We start from the raw sequence: 12473 nt of genomic DNA on the forward strand, positions 1-12473 counted from the left end.
GTAGGAGTACACAAAGTTGCTTAAAATTGCTGCTCTGTCGGAATCATGAAAGTTTAATTTTGACTAAACTATCCCTGTAATGTAAAATGGAAAACTATTTGATTTGTAGCGCAGTACTCTATATATGAAGGAATTGAATGCGTTCGATAATAGAGGAAAGTTGGACAATGATACAGGCAGCTCAAGAGAATTTTAGCAAGAAGCATAACTAAGGGCAGTTAGTTGTCTGAAGAGAAGAGGCAGCCTAGTAGAAACAGTTTACCAATCTACAGCCCCATTTCCAGTACATCAGATTCCCAGTACTGTATGGCTGCTCTGAACAGATATGACGTTTTAAAACAGTTCAAAACCATGATAAGAATTGTATTAAAAATGGATCATATCAGTATTGAAGGTGACCTAAGATTGCAATATAAAATGTTTAATTAAAGGGAGAGTCAACACCAGAATTTTTGTTGTTTTAAAATATAGATCCCTTAATTACCCATTCCTCAGTTTTGGATAACCAACACAGTTATAATAATACACGTTTTACCTCTGTAATTACCTTGTATCTAAGCCTCTGCAGACTGCCCCCTTATTTCAGTTCTTTTGACAGACTTGCATTTTAGCCAATTAGTGCTCACTCCTCTGTAAATTCACGTGCATGAGCTTAATGTTATCTATATGAAACACATGAACTAATGCCCTCTAGTGGTGAAAAACTGTCAAAATGTATTTAGGTTAGAGGCGGCCTTCAAGGTCTAAGAAATTAGCATATGAACCTCCTAGGTTTAGCTTTCAACTAAGAATGCCAAAAGAAAAACAAAGCAAAATTGGTGATAAAAGTAAATTGGAAAGTTGTTTAAAATTACATTCCCTATTTGAATCATGAAAGTTTTTTTTGGACTTGACTGTCACTTTAGGGCTAGTTAGAAAACATTTTAGTATACTTGTATTAATTATCCCCCCTTCCTTTATTTTAACTCAAAAAAAGTGTTGGCTTTCTATTTCTGAGAATTGGAAGTGCTCACTGCAGGCTTTGCAAGCCTAACCCTGTTACATTTCTGTCCCTAACTGGTCTCAGCAGTGATAATAAGTTAAGATAGTGCAAAAGAATGCAAGATTTGCTAAGCATAATATAAGTGGCTAGTCTTGTCTGACCCAGTAACAAGTCTGAATTAGCTTCTCAAGATAAGGCATATGGGGTGGGAGTTTCTCTATTGAAAAACGGTTGCAACAAACAAGATGTTAAAGTATTCTGAGACATTTTAGTTCTCTAATCTTTATTTAGGCAATAAAAATAACATAATTTATGTAAGAACTTACCTGATAAATTCATTTCTTTCATATTAGCAAGAGTCCATGAGCTAGTGACGTATGGGATATACATTCCTACCAGGAGGGGCAAAGTTTCCCAAACCTTAAAATGCCTATAAATACACCCCTCACCACACCCACAATTCAGTTTAACGAATAGCCAAGAAGTGGGGTGATAAGAAAAAAGTGCGAAAGCATATAAAATAAGGAATTGGAATAATTGTGCTTTATACAAAAAAATCATAACCACCACAAAAAAGGGCGGGCCTCATGGACTCTTGCTAATATGAAAGAAATGAATTTATCAGGTAAGTTCTTACATAAATTATGTTTTCTTTCATGTAATTAGCAAGAGTCCATGAGCTAGTGACGTATGGGATAATGACTACCCAAGATGTGGATCTTTCCACACAAGAGTCACTAGAGAGGGAGGGATAAAATAAAGACAGCCAATTCCTGCTGAAAATAATCCACACCCAAAATAAAGTTTAATGAAAAACATTAGCAGAAGATTCAAACTGAAACCGCTGCCTGAAGTACTTTTCTACCAAAAACTGCTTCAGAAGAAGAAAATACAACAAAATGGTAGAATTTGGTAAAAGTATGCAAAGAGGACCAAGTTGCCGCTTTGCAAATCTGATCAACCGAAGCTTCATTCCTAAACGCCCAGGAAGTAGAAACTGACCTAGTAGAATGAGCTGTAATCCTATGAGGCGGAGTCTTACCCGACTCAACATAGGCAAGATGAATTAAAGATTTCAACCAAGATGCCAAAGAAATGGCAGAAGTTTTCTGGCCTTTCTAAAACCGGAAAAGATAACAAATAAACTAGAAGTCTTTCGGAAAGACTTAGTAGCTTCAACATAATATTTCAAAGCTCTAATAACATCCAAAGAATGCAACGATTTCTCCTTAGAATTCTTAGGATTAGGACATAATGAAGGAACCACAATGTCTCTACTAATGTTGTTGGAATTCACAACTTAGGTAAAAATTCAAAAGAAGTTCGCAACACCGCCTTATCCTGATGAAAAATCAGAAAAGGAGACTCACAAGAAAGAGCAGATAATTCAGAAACTCTTCTGGCAGAAGAGATGACCAAAAGGAACAAAACTTTCCAAGAAAGTAATTTAATATCCAATGAATGCATAGGTTCAAATGGAGGAGCTTGAAGAGCCCCCAGAACCAAATTCAAACTCCAAGGAGGAGAAATTGACTTAATGACAGGCTTTATACGAACCAAAGCTTGTACAAAACAATGAATATCAGGAAGAATAGCAATCTTTCTGTGAAAAAGAACAGAAAGAGCAGAGATTTGACCTTTCAAGGAACTTGCGGACAAACCCTTATCTAAACCATCCTGAAGAAACTGTAATATTCTCGGTATTCTAAAAGAATGCCAAGAAAAATGATGAGAAAGACACCAAGAAATATAAGTCTTCCAGACTCTATAATATATCTCTCTGGATACAGATTTACGAGCCTGTAACATAGTATTAATCACAGAGTCAGAGAAACCTCTTTGACCAAGAATCAAGCGTTCAATCTCCATACCTTTAAATTTAAGGATTTCAGATCCTGATGGAAAAAAGGACCTTGAGACAAAAGGTCTGGTCTTAACGGAAGAGTCCACGGTTGGCAAGAGGCCATTCGGACAAGATCCGCATACCAAAACCTGTGAGGCCATGCCGGAGCTACCAGCAGAACAAACGAGCATTCCTTCAGAATCTTGGAGATTACTCTTGGAAGAAGAACTAGAGGCGGAAAGATATAGGCAGGATGATACTTCCAAGGAAGTGATAATGCATCCACTGCCTCCGCCTGAGGATCCCGGGATAGATACCTGGGAAGTTTCTTGTTTAGATGAGAAGCCATCAGATCTATTTCTGGAAGTTCCCACATTTGAACAATCTGAAGAAATACCTCTGGGTGAAGAGACCATTCGCCCGGATGCAACGTTTGGCGACTGAGATAATCCGCTTTCCAATTGTCCATACCTGGGATATGAACCGCAGAGATTAGACAGGAGCTGGATTCCGCCCAAACCAAAATTCGAGATACTTCTTTCATAGCCAGAGGACTGTGAGTCCCTCCTTGATTGATGTATGCCACAGTTGTGACATTGTCTACCTGAAAACAAATGAACAACTCTCTCTTCAGAAGAGCCAAGACTGAAGAGCTCTGAAAATTGCACGGAGTTCCAAAATATTGATCGGAAATCTCACCTCCTGAGATTCCCAAACCCCTTGTGCCATCAGATACCCCCACACAGCTCCCCAACCTGTAAGACTTGCATCTGTTGAGATTATAGTCCAGGTCGGAAGAACAAAGAAGCCCCCTGAACTAAACGATGGTGATCTGTCCACCATGTCAGAGAGTGTCGTAAAATCGGTTTAAAGATATTAATTGAGATATCTTTGAGTAATCCCTGCACCATTGGTTCAGCATACAGAGCTGAAGAGGTCGCATGTGAAAACGAGCAAAGGAGATCGCATCTGATGCGGCAGTCCTAAGACCCAACATTTCCATGCATAAGGCTACCAAAGGGAATGATTGTGACTGAAGGTTTTGACAAGCTGATATCAATGTTAAACTTCTCTTGTCTGACAAGGACAGAGTCATAGACACTGAATTTATCTAGAAACCTAAAAAGGTTACCCTTGTCTGAGGAATCAATGAACTGATTGGTAAATTGATCCTCCAACCATGAACTTGAAGAAACAACACAAGTCGATTCGTATGAGATTCTTCGAAAATGAGAAGACTGAGCAAGTACCAAGATATCGTCCAAATAAGGAAATACCAAAACCCTATTCTCTGATTACAGAAAGAAGGGCACCGAGAACCTTTGAAAAAAATTCTTGGAACTGAGGCTAGGCCAAACGGTAGAGCCACAAAACTGGTAATGCTTGTCTAAAAAGAGAATCTCAGACACTAAAAGTGATCTGGATGAATCGGAATATGCAGATACACATCCTGTAAATCTATTGTAGACATATAATGCCCTTGTTAAACAAAAGGCAGGATAGTCCTACAGTAACCATCTTGAATGTTGGTATCCTAACATAACGATTCAATAATGATAGATCCGGAACTGGTCTGAAGGAATTGACCTTCTTTGGTACAATGAAGAGATAAAATAAAACCCCAGCCCCTGTTCCAGAACTGGAACTGGCATAAATACTCCAGCCAACTCTAGATCTGAAACACATTTCAGAAATGCTGAGCCTTTGCTGTGTTAACTGGGACACGGGAAAGAAAAGAATCTCTTAGCAGGAGGCCTTAACTTGAAGCCAATTCTGTACCTTTCTGAAACAATGTTTCTGAAACCAGAGATTAAGAACGGAATTGATCCAAATTTCTTTGAAGAAAACGTAATCTGCCCCATACCAGCTGAGCTGGAATAAGGGCCGCACCTTCATAGGTACTTAGGAGCTGGCTATAGGTTTCTATAAGGCTTGGATATATTCCAAACTGGAAATAGTTTCCAAACTGATACCGCTCCTGAGGATGAAGGATCAGGCTTTTGTTCCTTGTTGTGAGGAAAGGAACGAAAATGATTATTTACCCTGGAAAGAAAGGGAAAGCAAAGTTGACTTAGAAGACATGTCAGCATTCCAAGTTTAATCCATAAAGATTTTCTAGCTAAAATAGCTAGAGACATATACCTGACATCAACTCTAATGATATCAAAAGATGGTATCACCAATAAAATTATTAGCATGTTATAGAATAATAATAATGCTATAAAATTATGATCTGTTACTTGTTGCGCTAAAGCTTCTAACCAAAAAGTTGAAGCTGCAGCAACATCCGCTAAAAATATAGCAGGTCTAAGAAGATTACCTGAACATAAGTAAGCTTTTCTTAGAAAGGATTCAATTTTCCTATCTAAAGGATCCTTAAATGAAGTACTATCTGCTGTAGGAATAGTAGTACATTAGCAGGAGTAGAGACAGCCCCATAACCTTAGGGATTTTTGTCCCAAAAAACTCTAATCTGTCAGATGGCACAGGATATAATTTGCTTAAACGTCTAGAAGGAGTAAATAAATTACCCAAATTATTCCATTCCCTGGAAATTACTTCAGAAATAGCATCAGGGAGATAAAACACTTCTGGAATAACTACAGGAGATTTAAAAACCTTATTTAAACGTTTACATTTAGTATCAAGAGGACCAGAATCCTCTATTTCTAATGCAAATAACACTTCTTTAAGTAAAGAACGAATAAATTCCATCTTGAACAAATACAAAGATTTATCAGCATCAACTTCTGAGACAGAAACCTCTGAACCAGAAGAACCATTATCAGTATCAGAATGATGATGTTCATTTAAAAATTCATCTGAAAAAAGAGAAGTTTTAAAAGACTTTTATGTATACTAGAAGGAGAAATAACAGACATAGCCTTCTTAATGGATTTAAAAAATAAAATCTCTTATGTTATCAGGAACACTCTGAAAATTAGATGTTGACGGAACAGCAACAGGTAATGTAACAGTACTAAAGGAAATTTTATCTGCATTAATAAGTTTGACATGACATGCAATACAAATAACAGCTGGAGAAACAGATACCAAAAGTTTATAGCAGATACACTTAGCTTGGTAGCTCCAGCACTGTGCAGTGATTTTCCTGAAGTATCTTCTGACTCAGTTGCAACGTGGAACATCTTGCAATATGTAAGAGAAAAAACAACATATATAAAGCAAAATTGATCAAATTCCTTAAATGACAGTTTCAGGAATGGGAAAAAAATGCCAGTGAACAAGCTTCTAGCAACCAGAAGCAATAAATAATGAGACTTAAATAATGTGGAGACAAAAATGACGCCCATATTTTTTAGCGCCAAAAAAAGACGCCCACATTATTTGGCGCCTAAATGCTTTTGGCGCCAAAAATGACGCCACATCCGGAACGCCGACATTTTTGGCGCAAAATAACGTCAAAAAAATGACGCAATTTCCGGCGACACGTATGACGCCGGAAACGGAAATAGAATTTTTGCGCCAAAAAAGTCTGCGCCAAGAATGACGCAATAAAATGAAGCATTTTCAGCCCCCGCGAGCCTAACAGCCCACAGGGAAAAAGTCAAATTTTAAGGTAAGAAAAAATGTTAAATTAAAATGCATTATCCCAAATATGAAACTGACTGTCTGAAAATAAGGAAAGTTGAACATTCTGAGTCAAGGCAAATAAATGTTTGAATACATATATTTAGAACTTTATAAACAAAGTGCCCAACCATAGCTTGGAGTGTCACAGAAAATAAGACTTACTTACCCCAGGACACTCATCTACATATAGCAGATAGCCAAACCAGTACTGAAACGAGAATCAGCAGAGGTAATGGTATATATAAGAGTATATCGTCGATCTGAAAAGGGAGGTAAGAGATGAATCTCTACGACCGATAACAGAGAACCTATGAAATAGACCCCGTAGAAGGAGATCACTGCATTCAAATAGGCAATACTCTCCTCACATCCCTCTGACATTCACTGCACGCTGAGAGGAAAACCGGGCTCCAACTTGCTGCGGAGCGCATATCAACGTAGAATCTAGCACAAACTTACTTCACCACCTCCATCGGAGGCAAAGTTTGTAAAACTGAATTGTGGGTGTGGTGAGGGGTGTATTTATAGGCATTTTAAGGTTTGGGAAACTTTGCCCCTCCTGGTAGGAATGTATATCCCATACGTCACTAGCTCATGGACTCTTGCTAATTACATGAAAGAAAACATGTTTAAATGCTCCTTTTTTATATGTATGACACATCCATTGAGTAAATAGGCATACCTTTGTTTCTTTATTTGGTCCAATGCTTCTATGAACCATTTTTCAGAGCTGATCAGCTTAGAAGCAGGCCAACGGTTGTTAAACCAAACATCAGCTCTTGACAATATTGCTGCTGCCATATCATCACGTCACCATTGTCACTATGGACACAAGATGACCTCAGAAGTATTACTTATACAGCCTGGTTCTGCCTTTGCTGTTGCGGGGACACACTTGTCTTATCCCCTCGGATGATACAGAGGGGTGCAACGCATTTCTTCACAATTTGTTGCAAGTCTGTGGCTTTCAAGGGGGCAACGCCAAGAACAGCATCAGATATATAAATCTTAGGAGCCAGATGTTAGGTGTCCGACCATGATAACATTATTTAGATGATTTATCTACTTTTAAAGAAAATATTTTTAGAACCAGAAGATGGATAGATTCAGTATAAAATTATGTTTTTAAAAAATTGCAGAAGAGGAATTTAGTCATTTATAACTGGTCCAACTGGGCGCTTATACATTTATTTATTTTTTGAAGGCAACAATCTGTATTCCCCTTGGGAAGGCACAACCAGCTGTAAGGCTTATTCCATAAACTTACATGTAGGCAGACCTTATTTTTCCATTGTTTGTTTTGCAACCGTTATAGCAGTGACACCCAAAAGTGTCCATATTGCACTTTATATAAATTCTCTTCAAACAGACAAATCACCAATGAAGCATAATGATGAATATATTTTGTTGCCTGTGAGTTAAAGGGACACTGAACCCAATTTTTTTCTTTGTGATTCAGATAGAGCATGCAATTTTAAGCAACTTTCTAATTTACTCCTATTATCAAATGTTCTTCATTCTCTTGGTATCTTTATTTGAAAAGCAAGAATGTAAGTTTAGATGCCGGCCCATTTTTGGTGAACAACCTGGGTTGTTCTTGCTGATTGGTGGATAAATTCACCCACCAATAAACAAGTGCTGTCCACAGGGCCGTCTTTAATATTGACTGGACCCTGGGCAAAAAATTTCTTGGGCCCCCCCTACCCCATGCAATTTCGCTCTCCACCCCAACATCCCAAAAAACAACTAAATCAATTTATTTTGTAATTATTAGCCCAGCGGTGGATCATCCACCGCTGGGCTAAGCATTTAAAAAAATGAAATAAATTGCAATATGTGAAACTGGACCTAAGCAGTACTAATAAGTAAATAAATATACAAATTCCTGCACTCTAGATTAATTTAATATGCTTTTGAATGTGATTCTGGTGTGAGGTTAGCTGGTTAAAGAGATTTAGGGCAGCCAACAGGAGCAAAGCAAGGTAAAGACTGAGGAGGAAGCATGGAGGTGCAGACAAATATAAGTTTACTGACTAGAACAGCAGAACTACTATGGGAAGCTGTAAAATCTGAGACAGAGAGAAAACAAAAACTATAACAATAAACCTTACATTAATGTGTGAAGTATCAGCATGACACTATACATCAGCCACAGCAGCACATGTCACGTCTTTGCTAGGAACAAGTTCCCTCTCACCCTGCACTAGACAATGCTGCATGGGGAGGGGCGTGTGTGCACTCACTTATTCTTTCCATTGACACCTTTCTACAAAGCACTGTTCCCCTAACAAACTTCAGTTAGTTGATCTTAGGGCCACAGCAGAAAGAGCAGGGCTAAGGGGACCAGCAGACTGGATGCTGTCTGCCCAAGGCTGCATGGATACAGTGTGAGATGAGTCACACAGCCTCAAGACTGAAGAGAGCAGTGTATGCAGCTGCACAGATGCTCAAATCCTCACGTGCCTGCCGCTCCAGCTGTCTGCTGCATGCGCCTACAGTCAGCCCTACCCAGAAACATCCCTACCATCATCTGGTAACAGTAGTAACCCCAGTAGGACCTTTTCTGATGCAATGGGAATGGCTGGATGCCAAGTTAGGGCTTTGCATTCAGTGCTGCACAGTGCACATCTAAAACAGCACATGGCAATAGCTTGGCATATCACATGACACCGGCACGGTCTAGCACAGTTTTTAAAAAAAAAATATATATATAAGCAGAGTACTTTTGACTGTGACAGTATTAGTATTTTTTTTTTTTTAGGACTCTTGGGCCCCTCAATAGAGACTGGGCCCTGGGCAGCTGCCCCTTTTGCCCTGTGTTAAAGACTGTCCTGGCTGTCCATGGTCTGAACCAAAAATTGGCTAGCTCCTTCGCTTAGATGCCTTCTTTTTCAAATAAAGATAACAAGAGAATGAAGAAAAATTGATAATAGGAGTAAATTAGAAAGTTGCTTAAAATAGCTGCTCTATCTGAATCATGAAAGAAAAAAAATTGGGTTCAGTGTCCCTTTAAAGAGACTTTGCTTTTAAAGGGATCTGAAGCCCAACAAATGTTCTTTTGTGTTTCAGAGCATAAAGTTACTAAGCAACGAAGTTGAATCAGTGCTAATCCACCTCTAGGGAACAGGAGAGCAGGCTACCCCAGTCTCTCCTTAAAGGGATATTAAACCTATTTTTTTTTTTTTCTTTCATGATTCAGATAGAGGATACCATTTTAAACAACTTTCTAATTTACTTCCATGATCATTTTTTCTTCTTCTTTCTCTTGGTATCTTTCTTTATGAAAACCAGGGACATAAGCTCAGGAGCGTGCATGTGTTTTGCAAGAATTTTACCTATTTGCAAGAGTGCTATATGGTTGCACTATTTCCTGCCATGCAGTGATCCAAACACCTAACTATCCCTTAACACAAAATATCATACGAATGAAACCCATTTGATAATAGAAGCACAAAAGAAAGTTTTTGGGTTTCGTATCCCTTTAACAAAGATGAAGCTGCTTTTAGCTTCTGAATAATATATTAAAACAAGACTGGATGATTTATGCCAATTTAGACCTCAGAAGCTTTTAATTATGTGTTTTTCAAGGAACAGTTCCCGACCTATAAGTCCCCCGAGTTTAAAAGCCAACGTCTTATTAGCAGCAATTAGCGGCTTCCTTCGCTCTCACTGAGTATCACCTTTCCATGTCTAATACATTTTTTTGGGAACCAGCAGTGCATTGTAAGGTTACATTGCCAATTACATGATCGGAAGAGTATCAAGCCAATGTAAAACACAGGAAAGGAGTTACCATTATATCAGCAGTATCTGCAGGGCCTGACTTATCCTGTCATTTAGCCCAAGAACAATCTGCATTAGACTGTTATTTAGTCTTTTAGATTTTAGTGATGAATGGAGATAAATGTGAGAGAGTCATTGGTAGTTGTTTTCTGTTCGTTAATAGATCCTGCAAATTAAAGGGACAATAAAGTTAAAATTAAAGGGGCAGTCTAGTCATCTTAAAGTCTTAGCCTAGATCAAGCTGCAAATAGCCTCCTGCACCTTGTCTATATCATGCAGCAGGAACAGTAAAACAGTTATTTTAAAATGAATAGTGTTTCTGGCCAGTTTGAAATGACTGCCAAGTTCAGCGTAGTGATGACATCATGATCTGGGCTGCATATTGCATCCAATCACAAAAAGCTCACTAGTTGGATTGAACAGACGGTCAGTGCTATTCAGCAGAGTGCCTAGATGCAGCCCAGATTGTGATGTCAGCTTGGAAGCCATTTCAAAGTGACCAGAAACAATATTAATTTTAAAATATCTTTTTTACTGTTCCTGCTGCATGATATAGAAAGGGTGCAGGAGACTATTTGCAGCTTAATCTAACGTAAGACTTTAAGATGACTGAGGTGTAGACTGTCCCTTTAAACTATCATGATTTTGACACAGCCCACCTGTTTTAATAACTTTCCAATTTACTTCTATTAATTAGTTTTCTTTGTTTTCTTGGTATCCTTTGTTAAAAAGTATACTTAGGTAGGCTCAGAAATGCATTACTGGGAGCTAGCTGCTGATTGGTGCCTGCACTTATATGCCTCTTCTTATAGGCTCACCTGATGTGTTCAGTTAGCTCCCAGTAGTGTTTGCTGCTCCTTCAAAAAATGATACAAAGCAGTCATCTCCACTGAAATGTTTGCAAGCCGGGTGGCTTTATGAGGCAGCCAGATGGGGGCAGTGTAGTATTTTCTGTGTTATCATTTTCTGCTATCCAAAGCACAAATACATTGCATAATGTAACATAAAAGTATTTAATCATTTGTGCACTAAACATTTAACATATTTAATATTGGGTCATTTTAGCTTGATATTGACAAACATTTTAGCCAGGTGGGCAGTAAAATCGGTGAGGAGAACACTACAAACAGAATGAAACACATTTTATAAAAGACAATGTGAAAATCGTTTACAATTGTAAGTTCTATCTGATTCATAAAATAAATAACGTGGGTTTCATGTTCCTTTAATGGAACATTCCAGCCAAAATGGAAATCCACATGGAAGCATTTCAGTTTTTTGTAATATACAGGCATTAGCAAAATTGCCTCTAATAAAAGCTATAGCTGTTTCATAAGTGTATTTAAAGGGACAGTAAACCTTAAAAATAATGTTATATAATTCTGCACATAGTTCAGAATTATATAACATTATTTAGGTGCTATAGCCATAAAAGCATTTTTTACCTTTTTAATTTGTTAAAATACGGCGCTTTAACAGACCCGCTCTCTGCTCTCTGCTGAGCGGGTCTGTTATTTTTAGTCAGCGCATCGGGCCAGCTGTATAGTCACAGCCCGGCCCGACCGCGCCATAGCACTAAGTGCAGCTCGCTCCTGTGACAGGAGCGAGCTGCACTTAGTCTTATGGCGCGATCAGGCCGGGCTGTGACTATACAGCTGGCCCGATGCGCTGACTAAAAATAACAGACCCGCTCAGCAGAGAGCAGAGAGCGGGTCTGTAAAAGCGCTGACATTTTTACATTTTAAACGGTAAAAAATGCTTTTATGGCTATAGCACCTAAATAATGTTATATAATTCTGAACTATGTGCAGAATTATATAAAATTATTTTTAAGGTTTACTGTCCCTTTAAGTATGCACCGTGCACCAGCATTTCCAATACAACACTTACTCAGAGAGCCTAAGGTGCTTTTGCCATCTGTTAATCACTCAGTCTGTTAATTGCTGACATAATACAAGCCCCACTGGCACGCTGGGCAGCTGCAGTATTTAAAATGCTAGTGCACTGAGAATATCTAGCTATGCTTCACATGCACGTGCAGAGACAAATGTTAACACTAAAACAGTGATAACTGTTACTAGAAGCATTTTTGCCTGTACCTGTATATTGTAATATGTTTCTATTCAAAGATGTAATTCAGCTGTGTGCATTTACATTTTGAGCGGAATGTCCCTTTAAGTGACATATATGTTTATATTATTGTGGTTACAAGGGATTAAACGCACATAGTTCAGACATATCAGGTCATTTTCAGACTTAACTTATGTCTAT

The 12473-nt window shown here is 38.3% G+C and overlaps 1 protein-coding gene across 1 annotated transcript in view; it reads left to right on the forward strand.

Moving 5' to 3' along the window:
- The window catches only part of MRTFB (myocardin related transcription factor B), a 530378-nt gene that overhangs the window by 108683 nt on the left and 409222 nt on the right, over positions 1-12473 (forward strand). The gene's annotated exons all lie outside the window — the stretch shown is intronic.

This window comes from Bombina bombina, chromosome 11, assembly GCF_027579735.1.
Source record: "Bombina bombina isolate aBomBom1 chromosome 11, aBomBom1.pri, whole genome shotgun sequence".
Taxonomy (NCBI): Eukaryota; Metazoa; Chordata; class Amphibia; order Anura; family Bombinatoridae; genus Bombina; species Bombina bombina.